Genomic DNA, 13,045 nt, shown 5'->3' with positions numbered 1-13,045 from the left:
AAAAAGAACAGGAGTACTTGTGGCACCTTAGAGACTAACAAATTTATTAGAGCATAAGCTTTCGTGGACTACAGCCCACTTCTTCGGATGCAGAAGTGGGCTGTAGTCCACGAAAGCTTATGCTCTAATAAATTTGTTAGTCTCTAAGGTGCCACAAGTACTCCTGTTCTTCTTTTTTCTGGGTGGTAAGGGTCTAGTTTTTAATGATGCCCACTGTCTATGAGGTATATCGCTTGGTGATATCTAATCTGTGAAGATCTGAACAAGGAAGTGTCAAGATCACAACAGGAACAGTAAAAATTACCCATAAATCACCATCAGCACAACCTCATGGTAGCAATGATGGATACAGTAGTGTAGACAGGACTTAGGAATTTATACCATTGTGACCTCCAATGCACCAGGACAGTAATACCAGAGCATTGCCTAGGCCAATGTGTCTGCCATGGTGCTCAAAGCATGCAAGCCACTTCACGGGCAGTAGATAAAGATAGGGTGACCATACATCTCATTTTGGCCAGGACAGTCCTCTTTTTAAGCTCTGTCCCAGATGTCACCACTTTTTTTGGCAAAACTTGGCATTTGTCCTGTTTTCTCTTGCCTCAAAGGGTTTACAATCTGAATGAAGACACAACACAAGGGTGGGAATATAGTGAGGTTACACAGACACACACTGTACATGAGTGTCTACTTGGTCGTCCGGGTGGATCCAGAGAAGATTCAGTGCCATGTACCATTGTATAGTGCTGTAAAGCAACAGTTTACATGAGCAAACTGTAGTCTGAATCTAGAGCTTGCAACCACTTTAGAGAAATCAGCCACATTTCAAAAGCTGTTTTTAAACAGCAGTATGGAAACGGGCAAGAGAAGACCCACAAAGCCTTATATGAAAAGACTTCAGGGGCCTGCAAGGCACTGAGCATGCCCGCCCCTGAGTCACTAAAGCACTTAAGCACATGCCTAACTTTGGAGAATGAGGCAGGCATAGAACATCAGTAGAGTGGGGCTAATTCTAGACTTGCATTAAAATTAAGCACATGCTTGAGTACTTTGTTGGATGGGGGGCCAGCATGCCCAGCACACTGCCGCATCCAGTCCTAGCTTTCCATGATCTCTAATCCACCCTGAACTTCAGAGCCGAGGAGCATGAAGTGCATGTGGGGATATAAATGAGCAATATTATACAAACAGAAAGGGCCTTAGCTGTCAAAATAACCAGATGCTGATGGAAAGAGTTAAGCACGGTAATAGCATGGACTGAGCACTGAGAATCACTGACAATTCGGGGGATAGTGTTTTGTATGGACTGAAGTTCGTTGTTGAACAGGAATGGCAAGCCTGGGAGTGCTAAAGATGTGTGTGAGTATGAAACTTATGGGAGTAAAAGACAGCAATGTACTTTCTCCTTAACTCAGAATAGTGGGAGGAAGCAGAATGACCTAAATCAGGCTTAGGAGTGGGGGTGGGTGCCTGGCATTGAATTCCTTCACTCTTTAAAGAAGGGGAAAAGTAAATGTATGTCTCCTGTTGTGATGAAAGAGACAAGTCCGCCATGTTAAATTTATGTCAGGCAAGAAAGAAGAGACTTCTGGGGAAAGTTGCTCTGTTGCAAATTAAGTTTTGCCTTTTTTTTCCTCCTCTCCTCCCCAAGATTTGTATGTTGCTCTACAGACCGTCTGTATCTTCAGCTTGACCATTACCTCCCTATACTTTGAACAAAGTGTGTAATGGACTTTAAAAGTGACCTGCAAAAGAAATGACCTTTTTTTAATATATACTGACTGCCTGACCTTCCCTCCCATATATACCCCCTTAAAAATGTTCGTTCTGTTTGTGTTTTGGAGCTTTAGAAATATCAGACATACCAAGTCCAGTAACAGCAAAGGAGATTACAGGACTCCTTGGGGAAGCAGAGATCTGCAGGGGAAGACTTCTGAGTCATCATGCAAAAGGATACAGTTGTTGAATCCTTCAGAAAGAGCTTTTTCTCCCAAGTGCTTCTTGGGAGTTGGAGTTAAATAGGTGTACACAAAAACAAAGCATTTTAAACAGTCTAAAAATGTGTTACAATCTCTAGTTTTAGTTTCACAGCTAAATCCTATTAGTTCTCTAGTCCTTCTGTATGTAAAGGAAAGCCATCAGAAGCATACTTTCAAGCTTCCTTGTCCATTGTAAAGATGCATAAAGGAACACAAACATGTCTCTTCCTGTACAGTCACCTTTAAACTATTTTGGACATTGCTGCAGCATCAAACTGTCCTGCAGTTTCCCAAAACCGTCCCCACTTTCTTCTCCTTTTCTGCCTTCCTTTCCCATTCTCTGGGGTTTGTTTTTCCTCTAGACAAAGAGACCAGGCTTGGAGCCTTAAGACTTTACAACAATCTTTCATAGTTGCAGATTAGAAACACACAGCCAGGTATCAATACTGAATTTCCTTTGAAAGACTATATTGAAGCTAATACTCCTGGAAGTTTTATGAACTGAAGAACATACAGTAGTTCATAGTTACTTCTCATTACTGAAGAATGAATGATAGAGGACTTAGAAAGCTGACTGGAATCGCTAGTGTCAGAACCTGTTAGAATTAGTATATAGGGCCCCAGTTCAGCAAAATACTTAAGCACTTGAGTAGTCCTGACTTCAGTGGGCCTACTCATGATGCTAACATTAGGTCCACGTTTATGTACCTTGCTGAGCTGGGACTTAGGTGTCCAGGAGGAAGAGGGGATAGAAGAAATCAGAAAGGTTTAGCCAATTGGTTGGTCTTTCTGATTTTTTGTTTGGTTTGGGGTTTGTTTGTTTGTTTGTTTGTTGTTTTTAAGTGCTGGTAACATAGGATTAAATATTTATTTTCAATCTCTCCCTACGTAAAAATAACTGCAGATTTAGCATCCTCTTATGCTGTGTTCTCAATACCCTAATAATCACTCCATGAGCCACATTTTCCCCCTACAAAAATGCAAGCAATCAACACGCCAGCATTCTCAGTTCAATATATATAATTTATTATTGTAAAATATATATAATTGACTTGGCAGTAACAGCTCCACCGCAGTCATAAACCTATTTATGAATCATGAGTAATAGTGGATGTTGATGGAATGTTACTACAGTTAGATGTCATGTTAAATAACTGATGTACAGTAGCGAACCACTACTTTTCCCATTTTCTTTTTTAATGTAAAAAAAAAAATCTACTTTTCCATTATTTATTGAATGATTTTTATGCACTCATTGCTGTAGCATCTGGGTATATTAAACAGATGAATTCAGCATCACATTATCTAAATTGCCCACCATGGACAAAACAAACAGCTGCCTCATTTCAGCGACCTTACAAATCTAAAAATGTGTGTTTGTGTTTGTTAAACTCCCTGGGATTGAGCCCCTGCAATGGGTGCTGGGCAAACATTATACTGGACAAAGAGGGAAGCAGAGAAGACCGTAGTAACCCCAAGCCCGTAGGTATTCACACCCTACACAGTGTTGTAATACTCCTTGTACAAAATATGCCTTGTGAGGTATCATTTGAAAACAAATAACTTGCTGATCATTCATATTCTTGCGTGAGGTATGTATGCAGTGTGTATGAAGTTATGGATATATGCTAAAATTACAGCTAAAGTGTGCTTAGCCCAGGCATGTCGGAGGAGTTTGGTAAACAGGTCTGCACTAGACAAAGGAATGTGGGTTAACTTCAGTTTACATATAAGCAGTAAACAGGACCATCAAGACACAGAGGGTGGAGATTGCTAAAATGCAAATGTTCCGTTTCCTGCAAATACCAACGGGGGAAGGGAACAGCTTCCTTCACCTCCACCCTCCATGTTGGCTTCCCTACAGCTTGAATAAACTGTACTTAGAGGGGTAACCTAGAATCCACCTCAAAGGTTCACTGGACTATAAAAGAAAGGGGCAGAAAACCCCAAGTTCTCTGTCTCTCACTTAAGAAGACAAAGGAACCAGCACTTTTGGGCTTCTGGAGGAGATCCTGACTGGGGGCAGCCACTATCTTGCTGGAAGACTGTGAGTGAGAAATACCTTGCTAGATTGTTTTAATCTTTTAGATGCAAATTTTCACTTTTATTTGCTTGTAACCATTTCAACTTTATCTCTTAAACTTGCTTAAAATCCTCTCTTCTTTTGTTAACAATACTGTTTTTACTTTTAATCTAAGCCAACAGTGCTGTATTTGAATTCAAATGTTAGTTGACTCCAGTTAATGCAGCAAACTGGTGGGTTTTGTCTCTTTAAAGAAGCAAATGGATCATCATCATCTTCTGAACGTTGCAGGAGGGTACTGGACACTGCAGAGCACATGAGTTTGGGAAAGTTCGGGACTGAGGGGGAGTTGGGATCAGGGCTGGACAGCATACAGAACACGGAGTGTATGCTGGCTGTGTGTATGTCCCAGCCAAGGATCCACGAATAGCAGAAGAATTTGGGGGCACGCAGGGTTATAAGACAAGCAGCAACACAATCTGACTGGTTTGAATTGCACCCCAGAATGTGACCCAGTATTGCTCTCTTTGGAGACTCTGGTAACAGACAAAGGCCAAACTTTTCAAACTTGGGGGTGTAAATTTAAATCCATATGTAGGAACCTAACCCTAAAGCAGCCTCAAGGGGTGCTGCGCACCCTCCATTCCCATTGAACTGAATGAGAACGGCAGGGGCTTAGCGCCTCTGGAAAAGCTGGCTCTCCTTTTTTTGAAGGCTTCCTCTTGCTATTGCTGCTGCTCCACCCCTGGCAGGAAGCCTGGGAGCCCCAGAAACTTCTCAGCAAGCACCAGCTCTTCCTTCTGTTCCCACTTCCCAATATTCTTCATGTTGCACCCTCCCAGCTCCTGTCATGCATGAGGAGAGTTCTCCCTCTGCTTTTGGCAAAGGAAGGGCAGCTGCATTTCCCCTCCACCCCATGTTCCTTACTCTGACTCCCACTCCCCTCCAAGGCATTCAACATGCTACTGTTAAAATAACTGTCCACTGTGCTCCTCAAGCGCCTTCACTGGCTCCCTGTCTCTTTTGCATGATGTTCAAACTCCTCACCCTGCTTTCTAAGGCCCTGCCCTTGCTCATATTTCCGATCGCTCCTCACCCTCTGTGCTTGGTGCACTCTCCACACGTTGTTCCTCCATTTGGCTCCTCCCACACTCACCTGGGAGCCTTTCTTGCGCCTCTCCCTCCTTCAGGAATTACATCCCTCTTCCATTCTCCTTCAAATCCCTCCTGAAACTCCACTTCTTCAATAGCTCGCTTGCCATTTTTTGCCATTTGTCTCATCTCTCTCTTCTAATCCTGTACAATTGGACAATTTTCTTCCTGGATCTTTAACATAATCCTATTATGTTAATCCTTGTGCCATCTTGCTTACCCCTTGCCTTTGTCTATTATCATGGTTTAGTGTTCGCCAACTGAGAACTCCACTCTACTCCTGTGGATAATTGATTTGAGTGGGAGCAGGATCTGGCTCTTAGACTGTAAAGACCAACATTTTCAACTTGTGTGGCTAAAATTAGGCTTCTAACTCCTGATTTTCCAAAGGTATCGAGCACCTACAGCTCCCATTGACTTCAAGAGGTTTGTGGGTGTTCACCATTTTTGGAAATCAGGCCACATGTATGTAGGTACCAAAATATGGATTTAGATGCCTAACTGTAGGTGTCCTGGTCTGGAAATGTTGATCTAACCTTTCAGAAAAGGGGCTGTATCTTTTGTCAGTCTTTGTAAATGCCGTGCCAAATTACTGTGCTATATTTATGTTCAACAGTAAGAGATTGTGGAGGAGGTAAGAAATATATTTCCCCAACTTCTTCTACGAGCTCAGTTGCCCCAGGAAAGGCTGTCTCTACCAACCCAGTCACTCACTCATATGCTGCCTGAGTGTTGTGCTGTCCCTAACAGTTTTCTGCCAGCGCTGCTCCTTTTAATCCCAGGCCAGATCTCCAAACTTTTGCTGGCACAGCTAGGTCAGTCAGGGTTGTAATGAGGCATGAGTTGTGACCAACATAGCTGGGCCCACAAAAGTCCCTGGTATGACGCAGATATAGCAGCAAAACTTCACTTTTATCCATCCCCATACAGCTTATTTTCCTTATGGCAATAAGTTCTACTGCCCAAAGCTCACTTTCATCAGGGTTGCTGTGTCCCCGGGAAGAGCATAGTGTGCTAGTATAACTGTACAGGCAAAGCCTTCTCCGTGTAGACCTGGCACCAGTCTGTCATGATTGTTTATAAGCTTGTTAGAGGAAGAGCAGAGCAATTCCTCACATTAGTCTATGATATGCCATTATTTGTAGGTTTTTTTCTTCAAACAGTCACAAAAAATGCCGGTAAAACAATCCAAAATGCTCTCAAAGGGGAAAGTTGCAGTTGTGATACACAGCGATGGGCCAGGATGCACGGTATCCTCAAACTACAGGGGAAGCTGTAGCTAAGCTAGGCTTTAAACCCTTTCTCTTCCTACACAAGAAAAAGCCCTCTATTTCCAGACTATCTTTAAAATTGCTGTCAATGCAGTATTGACTGCTTTTGGAGTTCCCCTGCATCTGTGTTTCTGTGTGATGTGAGCTAGAAACTCTTCCCATTCGTTTATTTCAATGTAAATATTTTTTTTTGTTGAGAAACAAAGGGATTGAAAAAGGGAGGTAATGGGAAAATACAGTGTGGGATGATAAATCTGGGACAGAAAAGAACACACCAATTACTGCGGCTTGCACACACATCTGCTAGATGAAACCAGTTTTACTGGCAGTTGCCCAAGGACAAACACCATAGGGCTGTTGACTTCATGTTGCCCTTTGGTGATGTGCCCAGGTAAGCCAGACTTTTTAAATGGGTGCCTGGCATCAAGAGAAAAAAGACTCTACTCTCTAATGCCAGCTTCATATCCTTGTGTTATTTTCACATCAATTAAACATGCCTCTGTCTTGTTCTGCCTGCCAGAGCATGGGTTGTATTCGCTTTCCTTCCATAACTCCTTAGATTGCTTTGCCGTAGCTTTTACAACAGCAAAAGTTGGCATTTGCCTCCAGGGTGGCAGGGAGCGAGAGAAACCATTTCACTTTCATGATGTTTTTCCCCCCTGTGCCTCTGCACAGAGAAGAAAAGGTATTTGATGAGTTGGTTGTCTTGTAGAGGTGATGTGCAGGGCCAGTGCTATTGTTAATTTGCAGTGTTTCAACAGCATTGGCTTTTTCCATAGGATTTAAATTGAAGGGAAGCATTGCTGGGGTTATATAGTGCTGAAGATCTGAACTATATTTGGCGTTCTTGTCTGTCTTTTTTTTTTAAATTACATTAGCTTCTCTTTTTTTTTTTTTTAAATCAGCAAGACCCAGTGAAGCAGGCTTTATAGCGCAATAATTGTGTATGTTTTGGTTATAAATATCCTGAGGCAAAGTTAAGATTATTTCATTCAACCATCAAAGTAACACACCTGCTTCTGCTTCAACAAGGAATGTGGAAGGAACATTTTCTTGCATAATAGCTCATCAATGAGTAGTAAGAGGCCTCGGTTCTAATAAATGCTGCATACATTTTATTGCAACATAGGCTGATGACTTTGGTAAAGCTGATACCATCTGACTGAGACATGAAGACACACATGGTTAGGTATTATTTAGGGAGCCCCACCAAGGCGTTTGGTGCTTAGCAACCCACATAGGAAGACAAAGTCCCTTGCCCATTACATTGCAAATTCCTTGGCCATTTTAAGATGCATTTTTAAAATGGAGCTAACCTTTCCCCCAAAGAGCCAGCTGGTCATTACCTTTCTTGAAGGGAAAAAAAAATCAATTCTTTGTTACGCTGATCATTTGCACAATTAAAGCAAGGACATTTATTCCATCCCAAGCTTTGGCCTGGATTTTTCCAAGGGTCTAGTGATTTGTGAGCACCTCCGGTTTCTGGGTGCCCAGCTTGATGCAACTTAAAGGGGCTTGCCTGTCCAAGGGCAGGTGCCCAACACTTTCTGAAAAATCAGGCCTCTTGGTGTCTCATATTGGGCACCCAACAGCACTTCTGCATAGTTAGGGCTTTACCGCTAGCTCAATATTTCATATACTCGGAATGGCGAACACCTTCACTACTTCAGGAAATGTAACTCTTCCAGGTGGTAGATAGCTGGCTTGCAGTGGTACCTGCTTGAGCTTTTCAAACAGGCTGCAAAGCTGGCAGGCTGCTCTCTCTCTACTGCTCCTGATGCACTGACCTGAGCCTTCAGTGGCCTGTTTTCTTTCTGAGAACTTCAGTACAATTATTTTTTTAAATAGAAACAAGGATTAGAAATTAAACACTCTTGACTGTACAACGTGAAAACCCAGCTTGGCTCTTTCAGGTAGGTGTGCATTGGGCACTACTATACCAATTCCTCCTTACAAGCTCTATCTTGTATTCCTTGCGAGGCAAAACTCCTATGGGAAGGTTTGCCTGTATAAAGGGTACAGGTCAAGTGTAACTATGCCTGGAGGTGGCAGCAATTTGGGGCAGGTCTGTTGTAGCTCCAAAATCAAAGTTTGCAGCCTGTGATTCTTAGGAATCCCTCCAACAATCACTGTCCCTAAAAGATGGGCTGGCTGGGGAGGCTCACCCCCCAACCCCGCCCCTTCCACCTGAGGCCCCGCCCCTTCTGCGGCTCTGGATCTGGGCCCCCATACCAGTAAGTTTTCTGTACACAAAGGTGCACAGTCTTTGGCCCTTGAGAAGACAGTGGAGTTGTGGCCTGAATAATTCTGCATTCCAGCCACAGTCCTGTAAGACTGCTGCCTGGTCTCCTTAACTACAGTTGGACCCAAGATCAGAAGAGGACCTCTGTTCAATGGAATGCCTAAAGGTTCATCAGACACAAGCATGGGCTGTTCTGCCTGTGTCCAGTAGAGGCTGGCAGACCCACGGCAGCCCAGGCAACTGTGCATGTTGCAATTGTTCATGATATCTGCCAAAATACAGCTTACCCCTTAGGGCGCTGCAAGAACCTGGCATCAAAGCTCAAGCCTATTAGAGACTGAATGCTGTGAAAGGAAACATGTTGGAGGTGCCCACAAGGGAGTGGTTTAAGGAATTTTACACTCTGCCTCTCCTGTGGAGCAGCACCCCCCAGCTATCTGGCACACACACACACTGGCTTCATCTCAGATCTGGATGCAGGGGCAGAGAGGAACTGTAGCCATAATGCTTGATATTTCTTACAATTAACACTGGGAGCTGCTGGCAGAGATGAGATTCTCCAAGAGCAGCCTTTAACTTGGGCACTTACTCCCTACCCTGGGCCAAAATATGAACCCATTGACCTCCAGGCCATGCTGCAAAATCCATCTGTTCGAACCAGCTCCCGGGGAGAGGGGAGAACAGCCAAGCCTGCTGTGCAGTAGGATAAGGAGCAGTATCCTGTCTCCTCCCCAGCCCCCTTTGGCTCAGTATGGGAGCTAGGGCAAAACTGCTGCCTTTTTATAACACAACCTTAGTCATTATATCGGGCTGTCGATTAATCGCAGTTAACTCATGCGATTAACTCAAAAAAAGTAATTGTGATTAATCGCAGTTTTAATCGCACTGTTTAATACATTTCAGTTGGTATTCTATTGTTTAATATTTTGGATGCTTTCCTACATTTTCAAATATATTGCTTTCAATTACAACACAGAACACAAAGCATCAGGGGTGAAAGTAGGCCGGTACGGCGTACCAGTAAGAAGTGGCCGCCAGTATCAGCGGTTTAACGTCACTGCCCCTCTTCCCTCCCATGCCCCCGTTGGCAGCCCCCCTAACAGCAGGGCCGCCAACGGGGGAGGGGTGGGGAGAGGGTAAAAGGGGCAGTTGCCCTGGGGCCTGGCGATTTAAAAGGGCCCGGGGCTCCCAGCCACCGCTATCGCTGCAGCAGACAGAGCCCCATGCTATTTTAAATCGTTGCCAGAGCCCCAGGCGGCACGGGCCAGGCAGCGCAGATGGGCTGGCTGGGGGAGGCTCACCCCAGCCCCGCCCCTTCCACCTGAGGCCCCGCCCCTTCCGCGGCCCCGGAGCTGGGCCCCCATAACAGTAAGTTTTCTGTGTTACTTTCACTCCTACAAAGTGTACACTGCTTTGCATTCTCTGGCCTGCGCTCATCCTATGGTGGAGCACCCATAGAGATATATACTCAAAGAAGACCCCTCCTTAAGAAACTGTAAGACCTCGCAAGTCTGCTTGTGGCCCTGCAATCGCCTACATATTAATTTTTACATTTATAAAATACTGCAGTTGGCTCCCCCTTCCCAGTCAGCTGGGGTTGGGGTGGTTTGAGAAACAGGCTGGGCTCCTGTAGGGGGCGATCCCGCCTGCCACCAATTCCAAAGGAGGAACGTGCTGCTGGGTGAGCGTTCTGGCTGTTATAGAGTTTGTTAGATTTTTAAAGACTGTGGGTTAAGGATTCCTTCACATCCCTCAATGTTACAACACAGCCTCGCTGATTCCAGCGAGATGGGCACTAGAGAACACCTAAGGCTGCTCAAGTTACTATAATATGTTTTGTCCCTATGGGTGCTCCACCTCCTGCCCCTTGCCTGTGAAGACTCTGCGTTGCAGCTGAGAAGGAGCTGAAGGGCAATCCCTCGTTTAAAGGCACGAGGCTGTGGCCACTGCATTATATTCCCCAGTCAAGAGTGTATGGGGCACCCATAGGGACAAAACACCTCTAAGAACTCAAGTCACTGTAAGGTCAGTAAAAGACAGTTACGAAAAAAGGTAACTGTGTTTTGAGATGGGTTGCTCATGTCCACTCCATTGTAGGTGTGTATGCTCATCACATGCACTGATGCCGGAAGTTTTTCCCTCAGTGGTATCCATAGGGGACTGGCTCTGGCACCCTCTGCAGTGGTGCGTGTATGCCATGTTATAAGGGACGCCGCCAGCTTCCCCCACCCTCAGTTCCTTCTTGCCAGAAACTCTGATAGTGGGGAAGGAGGGTCGGTCACGGAATGAACATAAGCAACACATCTCGAAGAACACCAGTTATGGAAAAAGGTAATTGTCTTTTCTTCTTTGAGTGCTTCCTCATGTCCATGCCATTGTAGGTGACTCCCAAGCAGTAACCACCTGAGGTGAGTAGGAGTTCATGGACATGTCGATTGCAACACAGCTCTGCCAAATCCAGTGTCATCTCTGGCTTGCTTGGGGATGGCATAATGCATTGTGAACGTGTATACCGAGGACCACGTCACGGCCCTGCAGATGTCCTGGATAGGGGCATGTGCTAGGAAAGCTGCCAAGGATGCTTGATCCCTGGTCAAGTGGGCCTTCATTATAAGTGGCGGCTCTGTGCGAGCCAGCTCATAACAGGTCCAGATGCAGGTGGTGATCCAATTGGAGATCCTCTGTGAGGACGCCAGGAAGCCCTTCATCCTGTCCGCTGTCACGATAAAGAGCTGGGTTGACCTGCGTAAGGCTTTGGTGCACTCCAGGTTGAACACCAGGATGCGCCGAACGTCCAGAGTGTGTAGCTGCCTCTCCTCATTGGTGGAGTGCAGCTTCGGACAGAACACTGGGAGGAAGATATTCTGGTTGACATGAAAAGGGTACATGACCTTAGGCAGGAAAGCCAGAGGAGGTCGCAGCTGGACCTTGTCCTTGTAGAATACGCTATACGGCGGCTCCGACGTGAGGGCCTTAGTCTCGGATACACGCCTCGCCGAGGTAATGGCTACAAGAAAGCAATTTTCCATGACAGATGGGAAAGGAAACAAGAAGCCATAGGTTCAAAGGGCAGGCCCCTGGCCTAAAGAGGACCAGGTTGAGGTCCCATTGGAGAAATAGGGTCCCGGACTGGCGGGAAGAGTCTTTCAAGGCCCTTTAGGAACCTCATCGACATCTCACGTGAGAACACCAATTGAACGCGCAGGTGGAAGGCCAATATGGCTGCCAAGTGCACCTTGATGGAAGAAAGAGCGAGGCCCTGGTGCTTTAGGTGGAGCAGGTAATCCAGGATGGACTACAGAGACGACCGGGTCTGAGAGATGCTATGCTCTGACGCTTAGCAGGAGAAACACTTCCACTTTGCCAGGTAAGTCACTCTGGTGGAGGGCTTTCTGCTTTCCCAGAGAACCTGCTGTACCTGACTAGAGCAAGCCTGTTCCTCTGGGTTCAGCCATGCAGCAGCCAAATTGTGAGGTGAAGAGAGGGAAGGTTCGGGTGCAGGAGCCGACTACGGTCCTGCGAGAGCAGGTCCGGGTGACTGAGCAGTGGCCAGGGAGCAACCACGGCCAGATCCATGAGCATGCCAAACCAATGCTGGTGAAGCCATGCCAGGGTGATCATAATGACTCGCGCCTTGTTCCTCTTGATTTTTGATAGGACTCTGCTGATAAGTATACATTAGATCCCCTGCTCATGACAGGAGAAAGGCATCGGAGAGGGCACCCCTGCCGAGGCCCTGGAGTAAGCAGAACTGATGACACTCCCTGTTCTGTCTGGTGGCGAACAGGTCCACTCGGGGAGCCCCCCCACTTCTGGAAGAGCGCCCAGACAACCTCCGAGTGGAGCGACCACTCGTGGTGAAAGAAGGACCTGCTGAGGCAATCCGCCAGCATGTTCCGGATGCTGTGGAGATGCGAAGCTTCCAGGTGTATCACATGCTGGATACAAAAGTCCCACAGGCGGAGTGCTTCCTGACAGACAGACGATGAACATGCTTCCCCTTGCCTGTTGACATAGAATATTGAGGCCGTATTGTCTGTCAACACCTGCACTACTTGACCGGACAATTGTGACAGAAAGATCCGGCAGGCTAGGCAGATGGCCCTGAGCTCCCTGATGTTTATATCTAACGCCAGCTCCTCTGGAGAACATGTCCCCTGAGTCTGCAGCGTACCGACATGTGCTACCCAACCAAAGTTGGAGGCATCCGATATCAGGGAGACCGTTGGCCGTGGACTCTCGAACAGCACTCCTTCCAGCATCAACCTTGGGTCAGTAAGTACCTTCAGCGGGATTGTGATGACCATGTCCAGGTGATCCCTGGATGGGGAATAGACTGTCACTAGCCACAATTGGAAGGGCTGCAGTCGAAGCCTTG

This window comes from Trachemys scripta, chromosome 2 (assembly GCF_013100865.1).
Source record: "Trachemys scripta elegans isolate TJP31775 chromosome 2, CAS_Tse_1.0, whole genome shotgun sequence".
Lineage (NCBI taxonomy): Eukaryota > Metazoa > Chordata > Testudines > Emydidae > Trachemys > Trachemys scripta.
Note: the sequence above shows the minus strand (reverse complement) of the source record.